The following is a 15,642-nucleotide window of genomic DNA, read 5'->3' on the forward strand; positions in this document are numbered from 1 at the left end:
CTCGTTCACAAAGTTCTGGAAGACCACGGTAGTATTGCAGAGATCAAAGGGCATCACTAGAAACTCGTAATGCCTGTTCAGGGTGTGGTCTTCCATTTGTCTCCAGAAAGAATACGTATTAGGTTATAAACCCCTCGAAGGTCCAGCTTAGTGAAAATGGTGGCCCCCGTCACTCGATCGAATAACTCAGGAATTAAGGGCAGAGGATATCTGTTCTTCGCAGTGATCTCATTCAAACCCTGGTAGTCTATGCATGGCTGCAAACCCCCGTCCTTCTTTTTCACGAAAAAAACCTTGCCCTGACCGGGGAGGAAAAGGGGCAAATAAAACCCTTACGGAGATTTTCCGAAATGTAATCTGACATGGCCTGGGTCTCTGGAAGGGATGAAGGGTATATTCAACCTCTTGGAGGAGTCTTGCCAGGTATCAAATCAATGGGACAGTCCCAACTACGATGAGTAGGCAAAGTGTCTGATTGCTAAAGACATCTTGAAAGTCCTGATAGACTACCGGGAGTTCAGAAGGATTCAAATTGCAAAGAGGTTTCACAGATGCCAAGCACTCATGGAAGCAAGATTCACCCCAAGCGAGCACATCCATAGTCTGCCAATCGGCGCGGGGATTATGTCTTTGTAGCCAAGGGAATCCGAGAATTAATTCTTGCCTTATGAATTACTAGGAAAGAGATGTTTTCTGAATGAAGAGCTCCAATCTTTAAGTTGAGAGTAACAGTGCAGTGAGTAATGGTTCCTTCGGGGATGTAACTTCCATCAACTGCAGTGATTGAAATAGGATGATCCAACTTCACCATCTGAATTCCGGTTCGCTTGACTAGTGCCAAGGTGATAAAACTCTCAGCTGCTCCAGAGTCGAGTAGTGCAGAAACAAAAATAGAAGAGGAGGAGAGCTCTAGACAAATGGTAAGCATAGATTCTTTCCTGAAAGGTAATTTTGAGGAGACTCCTAACTTAACCTCTCCTGCGTAAGTTAGGAGCGGGAGTTTCCCAGCCGATGACTGCAGGACTTAACAAAGTGATCAGCTGCTCCGCAATACATACAGAGGTTTCCTCATCTTCATCTCTGTCGTTCTTCATCAGTGAGATGGGACCGGTTAGCTTGCATGGGTTCCTCTGTGTATAGAAAAGATGGTCTAGGAAGAGGAGCAACCCGAGGTCTCAGACGGTCCGACCTTGATCTCTCCAAGCAATGCTCTCTATACCTCAGATCCAACTTGTTGCATAGAGAGATTAGTTTGTCCAACTTGTCTGGAATGTCTAGGGTTGCTGCTAGATCGTCCTTAATCTTGTCTGAAAGACCATTCCAGAAACTGCTATGAGAGTCTCTTCATTCCAACCAAGTTCGGAAGAGAGGGTATAAAACTGAATAACGTATTGACTGACGGTTCATTCTCTGTCACAAACGCAGAATCTCCAAAGAGGCTGAAGAAGTCCTGCCTGGTTTGTCGAAAATCTTTCGGACAGTTTATACAAATTTGGAGTAATTTGAAAGAATGGGATCCGCTCTCTCCCACAGAGGAGGTGCCCATTCCAACGCCTGACCGGTCAGCAGATAAATAATGTAAGCTATCCTGGTCCGGGTGATTGAGAAATTCAATGACTGTAACTCAAACTGAATCTCACATTGGTTGAGGAATCTGCGGCATTGCTTTGGAGTACCGTCAAACTTACTAGGTGAAGGTAATTGCAACCGTGGAAGTGAAACTGGCACAGGATCTGTTAGAACTGGAGTATCAGGAATGGAAGCTGGCACTTGAGGTACGGATATGACTTCATAGAGAGAGTTGAGACGGGCTGACATTACTTCGCATAAACTGCATGATTTGAGTTTGCGTAGCTTCCTGTTTATTTAAACGTGACAGGATGTCTGAGGCTGCATCACCCCCAGAAGCCTGATCACTCATCGGATCCATGGGGCCAGTGCAATATGTCACGCTTGGCTTGAGTTGGGGATCTGATGACTGATAATTGACTGAGGGAGCAGCTATCGGCAAAGGAAGGAAACGAGATGGCTGAATGTAGTTCTTACTCATGGATTGAAGACTTAGGCCCAAAGATGTAGAGGGGTAGGCAATGAGGACAATGAACGAGAACGATACACTGAAGAAAGATTAATTTAGCTTTACTGAGACCTCAATCATACACAATGACTAAGATAAGTCTGAGTGAATTCTGAAAGATGAAATGTTCGTGATTTGTAAACATTGCTGAAGAACACTGAATGAAGAGATGACCTGTGATTTGTAAACGATGCTGAAGAATACTGAATGAAGAGATGACCTGTGATTTGTAAACTATGCAGAAGAACACTGAATGACGAGATGACTTGTGATTTGTAAACGATGCTGAAGAATACTGAATGAAGAGATGACCTGTGATTTGTAAACTATGCAGAAGAACACTGAATGACGAGATGACTTGAAGAACAATGTTGAAGAGAGGATCGCTGTGAGCACTGGCAGCAAACTGAGACTCTCTACCAGATAGAGGACCGACCCAGCTGTTAAACCGCAAGAGCAGGTGGACTGGGAGCAAACGTCTGCAAAACAGAACTGACCACCGGGCGGCCACAACAGAACCAGGATACCAGGGGTTAACCTGGGAGTACAGAGCCTGAGCACCTTACAGCAGCAAGTAACTTCAAGCACTGGCACCATGACTAAGTATCAACCCCTTTTTATAAGGGAAGACTGTACCGGATTGGCTGGATGCAAACTGGGAACTGGGTTACCTATTGGCTTGGCTTGGTCTCCAACATGGCGGCTCCCTGCACAGAGGACACATGTGGAACCAGCACACAGCCACTACCTCAGGCCTCAGCCTCCCAGACGCCGCACTCCAGCAACAGAACACTTGGAAACAGACACCTCCGGATGCCATGCTCCGCTCCCCAGGACCTGGATCCCAGTCTCCAGACACCCGGCAGCCGCACCGGACCTTGCTGCCGCAGCTCCTATCCGCCGCAGCCACACCAGCCAGCTAACAGGAAGGCCGCAGGGACCAGTACCCGAGGTAAGACTCCGGATGCTGACACAATAAAGGTTTTGTTATTTACTGCGGCGCAGTGCGGGTGACATCATGCTGCTTTGCACTGCTGAAAGGCAGGGTAGCCACGGCACAAAGGGGAGCAGCCAGAAGACACAGAAAAAGGTAAGTGTAATAGCAGAGGAGTTGGGTTATAACTAGACTTACCATACTATCGCTTTTACTGGGAAACTCCTGAATTGCACAGGTTCTGTGACCGGGTGACTTCAAGCCTGCATATCACCTGGTTATAATCAGCTACAAAATAATTCCATGACTGTCCTGGTTCAAAGGGACATTATGGTATCCCTAGGTGTGGCCTCAGAAGGAATAGCAGGGGGGACTGCATTTAACCCCTTTCAATTTAAAAACTCACCCTGGGGGGGTGTTTTTAAATTGAAGTGGGAGCTGGGGGGAAGGTGCAGGGTGGGCGAGTGATGGGGCAGGGCGAGGTAATCGCCTGGCAATCGCCCGCAGCCCATTTTACAGCTAAGCCCGCCTCCCGGCCAATAAGAGTCCGGGGGGCAGGCTAAACTCCATAATGGAGTATGCTGATTTCCGGGCGCCGTGCACGCTGCACGGCTGTCCCCAGGAATTAGCAGGTAGTATTCCTGGAAATCTTCTGGGGTTGCCAGCGCTGTCAGTGGCTGGCTACCCCGGAAGATTATTTCCGGGAAAACCACTGAAGGGGCTAATAGAAGATACAGGGTAGGCGACGGCATATAACCTCAGAAGGAATAGCAGAGGGGACGGCGTATAGCCTCAGAAGGAATAGCAAAGGGGACAGCGTATAACCTCAGAAGGAATAGCAGTGGAGATGGGGTATATCCTCATAAGGAATAGCAGAGGAGACGGAATATAACCTCAGAAGGAATAGCAGAGGGGGTGGAAGGAATAGCAGAGGGGACGGCGTATAGCTTCAGAAGGAATAGCAAAGGGGACAGCGTATAACCTCAGAAGGAATAGCAGTGGAGATGGGGTATATCCTCATAAGGAATAGCAGAGGAGACGGGATATAACCTCAGAAGGAATAGCAGAGGGGGCGGTGTATAACCTCAGAAGGAATAGCAGAGGGGGCGGTGTATAACCTCAGAAGGAATAGCAGAGGGGGCGGTGTATAACCTCAGAAGGAATAGCACAGGGGCCAGCGTATAACCTCAGAAGGAATAGCAGAGGGGACGGCGTATAACCTCGGAAGCAATAGCAGAGGGGACGGTGTATAACCTCAGAAGGAATAGCACAGGGGGCAGCATATAACCTCGGAAGAAATAGCGGAGGGGGCGGCGTATAACCTTGTAAGGAATAGTAGAGGGACGGCGTTTAACCTTGGAAGGAATATGCAAGGGGGCAGCGTATAACCTCAGAAGGAATAGCAGAGGGGACAGCTTATAACCTCGGAAGGAATAGCGGAGGGGGCGGTGTATAACATCGGAAGGAATAGCAGAGGGGACAGCATATAACCTTGGAAGGAATAGTGAAGGGGACGGCTTTTAACCTCAGGAGGAATAGCGGCGGGGACGGCGTTTAACTTTGGAAGGAATAGCAGAGGAGACAAGGTATTACCTCAGAAGGAATAGCAGAGAGGACAGTGTATAACCTCAGAAGGAATAGCAGAGGGGACGGTGTATAACCTCAGAAGGAAAAGCAGAGGGAGCGGTGAATAACCTAAGAAGGAATACACAGGGGGCAGCGTATAATCTCGGAAAGAATAGCGGAGGGGACAGCGTTTAACCTTGGGAGGAATAGCAGAAGAGATGGGGTATAACCTCAGAAGGAATAGCAGAGGGGACGGGGTATAACCTCAGAAGGAATAGCAGACAGGACGCGGTATAACCTCAGAAGGAATAGCGGAGGGAACGGTGTATAACCTTGGAAGGAATAGCGCGGGGAACGGTGTATAACCTCGAAAGGAATAGCAGAGAGGACGGCGTATGACCTCGGAAGGAATAGTGGAGGGGACGGCATTTAACCTCGGAAGGAATAGCAGAGTGGACGGCGTATGACCTTGGAAGGAATAGCAGCGGGGGGCGGCGTATGACCTCGGAAGGAATAGTGGAGGGGACAGCGTTTAACCTCTGAAGGAATAGCTGAGGGGACGGTGTATAACCCTCGGAAGGAATAGCGGAGGGGACGGCGTATAACCTTGGAAGGAATAGCGCAGGGGACGGCATTTAACTTTGGAAGGAATAGCAGAGGCGATGGGGTATAACCTCAGAAGGAATAGCAGAGCAGACGGGGTATAACCTCAGAAGGAATAGCAGAGGAAACGATGTATAACCTCAGAAGGAAAAGCAGAGGGGGCGGTGTATAACCCAAGAAGGAATAGCACAGGGGGCAGCGTATATCTTCGGAAGGAATAGCGGAGGGGACAGCGTTTTACCTTGGAAGGAATAGCAGAGGAGATGGGGTATAACCTCAGAAGGAATAGCAGAGGAGACTGGGTATAATCTCAGAAGGAATAGCAGAGGGGACGGGGTATAACCTCAGAAGGAATAGCAAAGGGGACGGTGTATACCCTCGGAAGGAATAGTGGAGGGGACGGCGTTTAACCTCGGAAGGAATAGCAGAGGATGCAGTGTATGACCTCGGAAAGTAATAGTGGAGGGGACGGCGTTTAACCTTGGAAGGAATAGCGGAGGGGATGGCATTTAATCTCGGAAGGAATAGCGGAGGGGACGGCGTATAACCTCGGAAGGAATAGTAGAGGGGCAGCGTATAACCTTGGAAGGAATAGCACAAGGGGTAGCGTATACCCTCGGAAGGAATAGCGGAGGGGACGGCGTATAACCTTGGAAGGAATAGTAGAGGGGCAGCGTATAACCTTGGAAGGAATAGCACAAGGGGTAGCGTATACCCTCGGAAGGAATATCGGAGGGGACGGCGTATGACCTCGGAAGGAATATCAGAGGGGGCAGTGTATGACTTTGAAAGGAATAGCGGAGGGGACGGCATTTAACCTTGGAAGGAATAACGGAGGGGACGGCGTATAACCTCGGAAGGAATAGCGGAGGGGACGGCGTATAACCTCAGAAGGAATAGCGGAGGGGGCAGTGTATAACGTTGGAAGGAATAGTGGAGGGGACTCCTCTATGGCCACCGGCAAGAAGATCAGCATGTATTACCGACGGTCAGGATGCCGGCCATCAGTATACAGACAACAGCATCCCGACCGTCAGTATGCCGGCAGTGGGGCGAGCGCTAACACGCCCCTTGCGGGTTAGCTGTGCTTGCAACACTGCGGGCTTGGTGGATCGCTGCGCTCACCACAGGTTCTATTCCCTCACTATGTCTGCCGTGGACACCCACGAGTGTGAATAACCCCGGTGAGCCCGGATCCTGACTGCCGGCCATGTACAGTAACTGCATCCCCCAGCAAGATACCAGTAATGAATGTACTATATGGTCTAGTCTTGTAAGCAGCCTGCTCTTGTAGGAAGTCACGGAAGGAGGCAATGTGGTGACATATAGGGATCACTGCCGCATGGCCACATGGGAGTCACACTCGTACAGGAGAGAATCACGGATGAACAGCAGCATATGAACTCATGTGGCACCAGCTTCTAGGACACAGGAACTCTGAAGCACCAAGAGGGAAAGATAACTAGAAACTCGCTAATGACATCAAGACGAGTGCAGCCAGATAATGTCACATGCTAGCTGCTTGGCAGGGCAAAGAACTATTTCCACAGAAGCCGCAGTAGCTGAAGGGGAACAGCCTCTGGGCGTCCCATTGCGTGTGAAGCCGTGGAATAGAGGACAGAATAAGGATTCTCTCACATCCAGTGAGCTTTAGTTACAATATCCTGGTATTGTGATGTAGGAATGTTTATTGATATTTTAAAAGCTTAGGTTAATATATTGGTAGCTGTGATGAATGGTATGATAACCCCTCCCCTTTAGAATGTAAGCTCTCACGAGCAGGGCCCCCTTCCCTCATGTGCTTTTCCTTTTCTTACTTATACAGTACTATCATCAACTCCATACTCCCTCCAATCAACACCTACCCCTCAGTTTCTGGCGCCCTGCTGCTTATTTGAACATAGGGGGTCATTCCGAGTTGATCGTAGCTGTGCTAAATTTAGCACAGCTACGATCATGTTCTCAGACATGTGGGGGGACGCCCATCACAGGGCTAGCCCGCCGCGCATGTCTGTCCGGACCCCTCCAGCACAAGTACAAAAGCATTGCACAGCCTGCGTTGGCCGGACCGCACCCCCAAAACGGCGACCAAACGCCGCCGTGCCGCCCAGCGACCGCATCTGCCTGTCAATCGGGCAGAGGCGATCGCTAGGGAACGACGGCCTTCGGCCGTCCGGCATGCACCGGCGCCGCAGTGCCGACCCGATCGCTGCGAACAACTGCAGCGAGCGATTGGGTCGGAAAGACCCCCATAGTTGCCTACCCGCCTTCATTTTGCAGGAGACTCCCTGAAATAGTAGCAATCTCCCTCACTCCCTGAATAGTTCCTTAATCTCCCTGAAAAAAAGAGAGATCAAAGATACCTACATTCAAATGTGATCATCAGTGCCATTTCCCTGTATTAGTTATAAGGCACAATGATCCCTATGGCTACATGCAATGTAAAGGTTTCTTGTGGCCACTTGCAGTATTTGGAACAGAGCCGGTTCTTGCCCTTGTGGCGCCCTGGGCAAAGTATAGGGGCGTGGCTTCAAATGGGGGCTTGGTCAGTTACGCCCCCATTTGTGCCCCCTGTAGCGCCGCTGAAAGGAAAATAAAATAAAATAAAGTATACTTACTATCCCCGCTCCTGATTCCAGACCGCTGCAGACCTCCTCCGCCGGCGCCGCTCTTCTCCTCTCCTCTCCTCGATCTATGGGAGAGACATTATTACGTCTCTCCCATAGAACAGCATAGACCAGAGGTTCTCAAACTCGGTCCTCGGGGACCCACACAGTGCATGTTTTGCAGGTCTCCTCACAGAATCGCAAGTGAAATAATTAGCTCCACCTGTGGACCTTTTAAAATGTGTCAGTGAGTAATTAACACACCTGTGCACCTGCTGGGTTACCTGAAAAACATGCACTGTGTGTGCCCCCGAGGACCGAGTTTGAGAACCTCTGGCATAGACACTAGGGCCAGTATTTACTAAGAATCTGAGTTTTGCCAATTTGTGTTTTTTTTTCTAAGTCCCAATCCGGGAATTCACTAAACAGAAAACTCAGCAGTGTCTGGGCTATTCGTAATGGTTTTATTGGCAAAGTTCTGAAATACGAATGAATAGACCATCGGTCAAACGCGGCTGTTATTTCATACAATACGGGTATTCACTATTCATTCGTATTTGGGTGTTAGTCTCTGAGTGCTCAAGTGCGTGTCTATTTTTTTTCGAATCGATAAAAAAAGCAGGAAAAAAATAGACCTGCTTTTTCCAGTCGAGTTTGGATAACCATGCGCGGATCAGTGAGATATGTGCATGGTTATCTATGGGAAAGGGTGTGTTTAGTGTCAAAAGTGAAAAAAAAATGCGTGGGGTCCCCCCTCCTAAGCACAACCAGCCTCGGGCTCTTTGAGCCGGTCCTGGTTGACAAAATATGGGGAAAAAAATGACAGGGGTTCCCCCATATTTCATCAACCAGCACCGGGCTCTGCGCCTGGTCCTGGTTCAAAAAATACGGGGGACAAAAAGCGTAGGGGTCCCCTGTATTTTTTAAACCAGCACCGGGCTCCACTAGCCAGGTACATAATGCCACAGCCGGGGGACACTTTTATTGTGGTCCCGGCGGCCCTGGCATTACATACCCAACTAGTCACCCCTGGCCGGGGTACCCTGGAGGAGTAGGAACCCCTTAAATCAAGGGGTCCCCCCCTCCAGCCACCCAAGGGCCAGGGGTGAAGCCCGAGGCTGTCCCCCCCATCCAAGGGCGGCGGATGGGGGGCTGATAGCCAAGTGTAAAAAATCAGAATATTGTTTTTAGTAGCAGTACTGCAAGTCCCAGCAAGCCTCCTCCGCAAGCTGGTACTTGGAGAACCACAAGTACCAGCATGCGGTGGAAAACCGGGCCCGCTGGTACCTGTAGTACTACTACTAAAAAAATACCCAACAAAACACAGGACACCCACACCGTGACAGTATAAGTTTATTACATACATGCACACCTCCAAACATACATACTTACCTATGTTCACACGAGGCTCGGTCCTCTTCTCCATGTAGAATCCTCGGGGTACCTGTGAAAAAAATTATACTCACATAATCCAGTGTATCTTCTGTTCTTTGTATAATCCACGTACTTGGCAAAACAAAAAAAACGGAAACCCGACCACGCACTGAAAGGGGTCCCATGTTTACACATGGGACCCCTTTCCCCGACTGCCAGGACCCCCCCTGACTCCTGTCAAAGAGGGTCCCTTCAGCCAATCAGGGAGCGCCACGTCGTGGCACTCTCCTGATTGGCTGTGTGCTCCTGTAGTGTCTGTGAGGCTGCACACGGCAGAGATACAATGTAGCGCCTATGTGCTCCATTGTATCCAATTGTGGGAACTTTGCGGTCAGCGGTTGAACGAAAGTAACCTCACCCCTGGCCCTTGGGTGGCTGGAGGGGGGGGGACCCCTTGATTTAAGGGGTTCCCACTCCTCCAGGGTACCCTGGCCAGGGGTGACTAGTTGGGTATGTAATGCCAGGGCCGCCGGGACCACTATAAAAGTGTCCCCCGACTGGGGCATTATGTACTTGGCTAGTGGAGCCCGGTGCTGGTTTTAAAAATACGGGGGACCCCTACGCTTTTTGTCCCACGTATTTTTGGAACCAGGACCAGGCGCAGAGCCCGGTGCTGGTTGATTAAATATGGGGGAACCCCTGTAATTTTTTTCCCATATTTTGTCAACCAGGACCGGCTCAAAGAGCCCGAGGCTGGTTGTGCTTAGGAGAGGGGACCCCACGCATATTTATTTTCAGATTTTTAAAGACTTTAAACACCTTTTTAAGGTACACAATGAAGCCCTGCACGGATCTCACAGATCCGGCCGGGATTCCTTGTGTTTTGTCAGGCAGTGTTTTACTCCCGTAAAACACTGCCTGACATTACGAATCACATCGACATCGGAAAATACGAATTGGGAAAAGTCGGCAGCTTAGTGAATGACCGTATCAGGATTCAAAAAGTTGCAGTAAAATGCACCCGATACCATTCAAGATCAAACACCCTTCAAAACGGCCAAAACACGAATCTTTGTAAATATACCCCTAGAGGTCAATTATGACTCCTAGTGTCTGTGCCACTATGCTGTGCGGTGCGCGATGACGTCATTGCGCACCGCACAGCAAAGGTCCTCTCCATGAAGGGAAACTAGGCGCTACGCGTCTAGTTTCCCTTCATGGAGAGGACCTTTGCTGTGCGGGATGATGTCATTGCGCACCGCACAGCAAAGGTCCTCTCCATGAAGGGAAACTAGACGCTACGCGTCTAGTTCCCTTCAAAGCGGTGGGCACTGCGGGGGGCACAGCGGGCCACTGCGGGGGGCACAGTGGCGGATCTTGCCATGGTTAGGCGCCCTCCGGATGGCGCACGCGCCCTCCGGAAGGCGGCGCCCCGGGCAAAAGTCCTGCTTGCCCGTGGCAAGATCCGCTACTGATTTGGAACCTCCTGTAAAACACAATACACTAAAAATTCCTGCAAAATATCAGTGTCTTTTCTTCAATAAGTAGATCTTACTAACTTTGGGGCTCATTACCATGTGGATGTAAGTTATTTTCGTGGCACGCCTCTCAGATGTAGCGGTACACGCCCGCACTGATAGGTGTTACTTTCACATTTCCCTGACATGCTTTTTCAAAAGTAGGCAAGTATGGAGTATTATGACCACTAATGCAGCAATGTTATACACACTGTAGTGCCCCCAGTTCACCTTATGCCACAGAGAAACCCCAGTTCACTATGCTACAAAGAAAGCCCACCCCAGTGTGTGTGAGACCCTGGGTGACTACACCAGCTAGCCGTGTTGTACATTTGTGAGGTTGCAGAGAAAGAGGGTTGAGGCTTCACAGTTACCAACCTGGTCAGGAACAACATAAAACATGGGGACAGATGTATCAACCTGGAGAAGGCATAAGAAAGTGATAAACCAGTGATATGAGCAGGGTGATAAAGGCAGCAGCCAATCAGATCCTAACTGTTAATTTACATATTGGAGCCGATTGGCTGGTGCCTTTATCACCTTGCACATATCACTGGTTTATCACTTCCTTATGCCTTCTCCAGGTTAATACATCTGCCCCATGGAGAGAAACCAAAAGCTGACAGGAGTCTGTTAAGAGAGGGAAAAGACTTACTGAGAGGAATACTGCAGAGAGGAGGAAAACGCAATGGGGTCAGCAGCCATATTCTGTTTCCAGATAAAGTTTCATTTTAGTAACCAGAAGTGTGGTTATTACATAATGTACACAGGTAAATCTAGGAGGTCATTAACAGCTTGCCTTATACCCCTACACGTTCACCTCTGGTTGTGTCGCGATTACATGTACATCAGCATGTCCATGCCATAGTTGACCTATGGTCATCTGACTGCTTCATTTCCTGTCACTTTACTTCAGGTGTAAGGAGATGTCAAGCATACGCAAAACGCTAGGTAGGAACAAATGCTTACACATTGGGGGTGATTCCGAGTTGTTCGCTCGCTAGCTGCTTTTAGCAGCATTGCACACGCTAGGCCGCCGCCCTCTGGGAGTGTATCTTAGCATAGCAGAATTGCGAACGAAAGATTCGCTAATTTTCTCGTAACGATTACCCTGCAGTTTCTGAGTAGCTCCAGACTTTCTCTGCCATTGCGACCAGCTCAGTCCTTTTCGTTCCTGGTTTGACGTCACAAACATTCCCAGCGTTCGGCCAGCCACTCCCTCGTTTCTCCAGACACTCCCGTGTTTTTCTCTGGCACGCCTGCGTTTTTCCGCAAACGCCGTGAAAACGCTGAGTATCCGCCCAGAAACACCCACTTCCTGTCAATCACACTCCGATCACTTCAACGATGAAAATTCTTCATTCTGCCGTGAGTAAATCTACTAAGTTTTGAGCTAAAATACTTAGCGCATGCGCACTGCGTACCATGCGCATGCGCATTTTCGCATTAATCGCTCCGTTTCGAAAATCAGCAACGAGCGAACAACTCGGAATGACCCCCTTTATTGGTTCACAATATGCATAATTTGTGTGCACGTTCTGGAACCTGGCCCTTAGAGGAGGGCCCTCAGGGAGTGGGGCCCACTGGGGATTTCCCCTGTACACCTGTGGGCCACTTTGACCCTGGTCTGTGGTAAAGTTACTGAGGTCAAAACGGCTTTACCTTAAGTTTTCAATGTTTAATTGAAAAGATAAACTATACATTCCTTTAGCCATATTTAGGGATCCCTAATTCTTGAACGAGAAACCGGTGGCATCTTGAGATACGACATGCGCTCGGCCTAGAAAGCAATCTAAGGGGGTATTCAATTGTTTGAAAAGACAGTTGGGTGTCTGATTTTCCTATCTAATAGACAGGAAAAAAACAGACACCCAAACGACTTATTTGAACTATTGAATATCCCCCCAAATGCCCATGAAATCTAAGTTGTGGAAAGATAAAATTACAAGTTACTGCGGTAAATCCGTAATGGAACCTGATGACCTGCTATTGAGCTAAAGTTTTAGGGGTCTATTTACTAAGCCTTGGATGGAGATAAAGTACCAGCCAATCAGCTCCTAACTGCCATGTCACAGGCTGTTTTGCAAATTACAGTTAAGAGCTGATTGGCTGGTTATTTTATCTCTGTCCGCTATATCTCCGTCCAAGGCTTAATAAATAGACCCCCTAAGTCACTGTCTATCTGTAAAATGTAAAAAGTTAGCTGACAGAAAGCCTCACCTCTGATAACCATGTACTTCAGATATAATCGCATTGCTTTTGCTTACTCAGGATTGTCAATAGATTAATTTGGAGGGGGGAAAAAATCAATGAGTATTTGTGAGGCGCAGAGCGTTGGTGGTGGCCTTGTGGTGACATTGTTCATGTATGAGCAAATCAGGGCGGCTGTGAGTCACACGTTCTGACAGGAGTGTAAACATGGTCACTGCAAGTGGTGTGCCGCCTGAGAGGATAGGAATAGACTTGTACAGAAACAGCAGGGCTCTGGTGCTCATCAACCGCATTGTGTAAGTCCATTAGATGCAAGAAAGAGGCACCGCTGTACAGCATACTCTCACTGCTGTTTCTATTCAATAAAACAAGATACACAAGTCACTCCGGCTGTGTACAGGGGGTGCAGAGATGATTCCTATGGAGCCATGTGCAATGAACTTCATAGACAATATGTGTAGGATTTGCTGGACAGCTGAAATGAGGCAGGATTTGTATAGACGGAGCGTGTGGAACTTCAGAACCACCTATGCCCCGCAATATCCTGATCTAATATATGTCGAAAAATGAGTGCGCTACTGTGCATAATCCAGTCTTCCTGTTCTCCAGGGAGGCTTCATGCCCTATTCCAAAATGGCCACTGTGATCTCTACTGAGCATGTGCAGGGGCCATCTTGTCTTGACTGTTTGATACTGTGTTAGACCAATACAGTGGAAGACAGGTGTCTTCCACTCAGCTCCAGAAACACCTGCAATCCACAATGACTCACCGGCTGGTGATCTGTATGACACCCCGCTCCTTCCAGGTTCCGCTCCATGAGAACCAGTGTGTAACAGTGAGTACGGCCAGGCCTGGGGTGGGCCCTACATGCCCCAGTCTGACACTGAGTCCGGCTGTAGTTGCTATCTATTAATAAACTAACACCACTGGGGAAGTAACTGGGCTGTTCATAGTCTGAGTCATCTGCTGGTGTGCCATACCAATACCTGCACACACATAATTTCCAACTGTATATTCTATCAAAAGAGCCTCAGACTCTCACAGGGTCTGAAGGTGGCCAGTTCTTGGTGGCTGGTAGTGTGGTATAGGAGGTGAACACCCATCCCAGTACCACATAATGAACACTCCCATACACACCACCACAATCCACATCCAGTGTAGCGCTGGTACACACAACCTTTATGTCTGTGCACAGAGCTGTGCCTGGGTGTAAGGCTCACTAAGCGCCTTAACAGGATGGCAGCATTCCCTGTTCTGGCTCCTCCCCCTAAACCTGTGATGTCATGATGTCACGTCTAGGGGGAAGGACGGCTCCTCTGGGAACTAGAACACAGCAAGGTATGCTCTGGGTGGCTCTGCAGTAGCGCTACTGGTTGCGGGTGCCATTCCAAGCTCCCCGCAAGCCATGTGCAGGTGCCGTGGGGCAGCAACAGTGCAACCACCCACCAGGTCCCTGTGCCCTGATTTCACTTCCTGATTTCCAGTTCGTCTGTACGCAGTGTCCGGCTTCCAGTGTGTATCCAGTGTGTTTCATTATACCTCTCAGAGATTAAAGCAATTCTCCCAACTGTGAGACATGCCAGAGAGGAGGAAACCTTCCTTCACCTGGCAGGAGAGCGCACACACTGGAAAGACCTATGGAATATACTAAAATTAATTTTTAGATAATTACTACTTAATCCATAGTTGGATTTGTTGGAGGACTGGAGGCAGTTATTCAGTTCACACTTCATTATGATAGACTGACATTAGCAAAAAAGGAGGTCACCTGTCCTTCAGCCAATCAGTTGATGGAATTATTAAATAGGGTGCTGCCATTTTATAAATTGGTGTATCAGAAACTGCCTTTCAAAGGTTGATCAAATATGGGCCTAAGAGTCCAGGACCCGCTGACAGAAGGATGGCTGAGACACACAGGCACACATAAGCAAAAAAAAAAATATATATATAAAAATTGTGTTTCCTAAATATGAAACCCATTTGTGTCACTTTAACTGTGTTATATGACAGTCACTATGATGCTCCCTGTTTCATATGTAGGTCACTGCGACCCTTTCTGCATTATATGGAGGTCACTGTGATGCTCCCTACATTATATAGCAGTGACTATGGGTATCCGTTCACATGGTCGACCATGTTATGGTCGACAGTCATTAGGCCGACCACTATTGGTCGACATTGACATGGTCGACATGGACACATGGTCGACACATGAAAATGGTCGACACATGAAAAGGTCGACATGAGTATTTTAACTTTTTTTTTCTTTTGGGGAACTTTTCCATACTTTACGATCCACGTGGACTACGATTGGAATGGTAATCTGTGCCGAGCGAAGTGGTAGCGGAGCGAAGGCACCATGTCCGAAGCATGGCGAGCGAAGCGAGCAATGCGAGGGGACGCGGTGCACTAATTGGGGTTCCCAGTCACTTTACGCAAAAAACAACACCAAAAAAGGTAAAAAACTCATGTCGACCTTTTCATGTGTCGACCATTTTCATGTGTCGACCATGTGTCCATGTCGACCATGTCAATGTCGACCAATAGTGGTCGACCTAATGACTGTTGACCGTAACATGGTCGACCATTCATACCGGAACCGTGACTATGATGCTCTCTGTATTATATATTGGTCAGTGCGCTGCTCTCTGAATTATATGGCAGGCACGGCTATGCTCTCTACATTATATGGCAGTCACTGTGATACTCTGCATTATATGGCGGGCACTGTCATGTTCTCTGTATTATTTGGC

The 15,642-nt window shown here is 48.6% G+C and overlaps 1 protein-coding gene across 5 annotated transcripts in view; it reads left to right on the forward strand.

Moving 5' to 3' along the window:
- Positions 1–15,642, forward strand: part of LOC135019383 (progonadoliberin-2) — a 179,031-nt gene that overhangs the window by 79,608 nt on the left and 83,781 nt on the right. The window contains exon 1 of one of the 5 annotated variants that reach the window (XM_063953131.1): positions 11,270–11,370. The exons of 3 other annotated variants lie outside the window; for them this stretch is intronic. The gene's annotated coding sequence lies outside the window, so the exon portion shown is untranslated. One more of the 5 variants, XM_063953142.1, reaches the window with a different exon arrangement.

Source organism: Pseudophryne corroboree, chromosome 1 (assembly GCF_028390025.1).
Source record: "Pseudophryne corroboree isolate aPseCor3 chromosome 1, aPseCor3.hap2, whole genome shotgun sequence".
NCBI classification, from domain to species: Eukaryota; Metazoa; Chordata; class Amphibia; order Anura; family Myobatrachidae; genus Pseudophryne; species Pseudophryne corroboree.